The sequence below is a fragment of the Tenrec ecaudatus genome, chromosome X (genome assembly GCF_050624435.1).
Source record: "Tenrec ecaudatus isolate mTenEca1 chromosome X, mTenEca1.hap1, whole genome shotgun sequence".
In the NCBI taxonomy this organism is placed as follows: Eukaryota; Metazoa; Chordata; class Mammalia; order Afrosoricida; family Tenrecidae; genus Tenrec; species Tenrec ecaudatus.
In genome coordinates this window covers 90,705,355-90,708,361 of record NC_134548.1, presented here as the reverse complement: position 1 = coordinate 90,708,361, position 3,007 = coordinate 90,705,355, and positions in this window count along the sequence as shown.

Genomic DNA, 3,007 nt, shown 5'->3' with positions numbered 1-3,007 from the left:
GAACATTTTATTTTGTTTTTTTGAGGCTTTTTTGCTGTTGGTTGGAGTATTGTGTAAATATCTTATTCTGTTGTTCAGCTTTTCAGTTTCCTTATTGAGTTTATTTCCTGTTGATTTTTCTTTGTTGAAAGTGGTGTATTGATATCTCTTAATATTATTGTTGATCTAGTGATTTCTCTTTTCATACTTTGAGGCTTTGTTTGATGTATTCATGGGTCTTTCATTGGGTGCATATGTGTTTGTTATGGTTAGATTTTCTTGGTCTATTGATCCTTTAATCATTATATACTATTCCTTATTGCAGCACTTCTCAACCTGTGGGTCATGTCCCCTTTGGAGGTCGAAAGACCCTTTTACAGGGGTCGCCCAATTCATAACAGTAGCAAAATTACAGTTATGAAATAGCAACAAAAATAATTTTATGGTTGGGGGGTCACCACAACATGAGGATAGTTGAGAGTCACTTCCTTATTGTCTCTCATGTTGTTTCCTTTGAAGTCTACTTTATGACAGATTAATAGTGCCACTTATGCCTCTTTTTTGGTTGCCATTGGCTTTGCAAGTCTTTTTTTTTCCATCCTTTGAATCTCAGTCTGTTTTTGTCTATGAATTTGAGGTGTGTCTCTTGAAGGCAGCAGATTGATAGGTCTTGTTTCTTAATCCACTCTGCTACTCTTTTTCTTTTGATTGATGTGTGTAGTCCACATAAATTCAGTGTTATTAATTATAGATATAGATTAGTTGCTGTCATATTATATTATTTGTCTTTAGTGGGATTTTTCTCTTTACTTTTGGGGTGGGGGAAGTTTAGTCTTGTCTTAATTTCTTCTCTATATCTGTTTTGTTTGGGGTGTTGATTTCTGGATAGTGTTACAAAATGTGATGATCTCATATTTATGTGCTGCTGTTTTTGTATGATTTTCTGACCATAGCAATCCTGTTGATATGTTTTGTAATGCTGGTTTTGATTTTATGAATTCCCTTAAAATTGCCTTGCTTGAGAATACTTTTATTTCTCCTTCATATTTGATAGATCGTTCTGCTGGCTATGGGATTCTTGGTTGGCATTTTTATTATTTCAAAGTTTGATATAGGTTGCTTCACTTTCTTTCCTGCATGGTTTCTGCTGAGAGAACTGAGCTTATTTTTATCTGTTTACCTTTAAAGGTGACTTTTGTTTTTCCTCTCTCGCTGGTTGCTCTCAAGATTCTCTCCTTTTCCTTGAAATTGGTTATTTTGACTACTATATGTCATGATGTTGTAGTTGTGTGTGTGCATGTATTTTGTTTCCTTCCTGGAGTCTAATCAACTTGTAGTTCTCTCTGCTTCCTGAATATTTATCATCTATTCCTTTGTAATATTGTGGACATTTTCTTCCATGAATTCTCTTACTACTTTATTTTTAGATTTGTTTCTTCCTGTTCCAGTATTCCAGTGAGATGTAAATTATTTCTCTTCTTGATGTTCCACATCATCCTCAAGCATTCTTCAACCATTTTTTATTTTTTGTTTGTTTCTCTTGTATCCTGAAATCTACATGGTTGTCTTCGAGTTCACGAATTGGACTTTCCATTTTTTCCATTCTAATGCTTAGTTCTTGTGCTGTTTTTTTGCTTTTGAAATTTTTTTATATCACTGTTTAGCTTCTGGATTTCTTTTGGGTGAGAAATTTTTAGTATCTCAATTTCTTTCATTGTTTATAGGATTGTTCCCCAGATCTATTGTATGGCCCTAAACATCATTTTGCTATATTCAGTTTCTGATAGTTCCAGGCTTTGTGTGTGTGTGTGTGTATTCCATTGCATTTACATAATCTTTAGTTGTTGAGTTTGGTTTATCGTGATATTTTTTGGTTACTGCTATTGACTGTTGTTTATGCTGCATAGTGATTCAATTTTATGTGATGTGTAGAATTCTGGGTTGTGTGGGTTGGGTGGCTTCTTTGGTCTAGAATAGAATTATCAGAAATGGGCCGGAAATCACATTGTATGGGAATGAGGAAGAAGTGGTAGAGTTGGATGTGTAGCACAAATGAGGGATAGGAGCAAGAGATTAGTATTTATGTGATGTATGAATAATAAGGAAAATGAGATTTTAAGAGGCGTTCTAATATTTTGGTAGTTTTGTGACAGGGAGTCTCTCTGAGAGAGGGTTTTTGAATTCTTGATGTAGTGGTTGGTGTGGTAGGTGAAGTGTATATCTGGCAATCTACCAGGGTCACTTATAACCCCGCTATATTGTACAAGGAGACCACAACAGGTAAATGTTACTGTAGATTTAACCAAAATCCTCTGACTTGACCTTAGCCAGCTTCCCAGCTTTCGGGGAGCCGGTAGGTCAGTGTAAGAACTTAATTCTTGTATTGTTGGAGAGGTTCAATAAAGTGATAGAATAGAGGTATAGAGATTCCACACCGCACCATGAGATCTGGCCTCTAGGTAGGGATCTCAGAAGTGAGAAGGGCTAGGAGGAATATGGGGTGGTATGGAAGAGGGGGAGTCTAATTGGGGAAAGTTGGAAGAGGAGAGTCTCACATGCTGCTGTATTGCAATGCTGTGGGGGGGGGGGAGCTACAAAAGTCACTGCTGTGCCAGGCTTCTGTTTCTCTGGGGGCAAAAGGTTTTTGTATTTTTGGCTTTACAAAAAAGGAAATATCAAGAGAATTCAGATCTCATGTCTGATTTCAGACTGAGAATTCAGATCTCATGTCTGATTTCCCAGAGTGTAGGATTCTAGCAGGGGCAGGGATACTTCTAGATAGGAGATACTGTCTGGCCACCATCTTCTTGGAGTCTTCTCTGATTAAGTATTTTGATGCACTACTCCATGCCATTTTGTTGACTATTCTTTATTGATAAACATTTGAGATAAACTCTAAGTAATATAAATAACTCACTCGTCTATGCCAGGAAATTAAGAAGACTGTTACTTGACCAACTGAATAGAAGAGATCCATCTGTCTGCCCATTCCATTGAAAGATTACCTAACAGAATGCTCAAACAACAG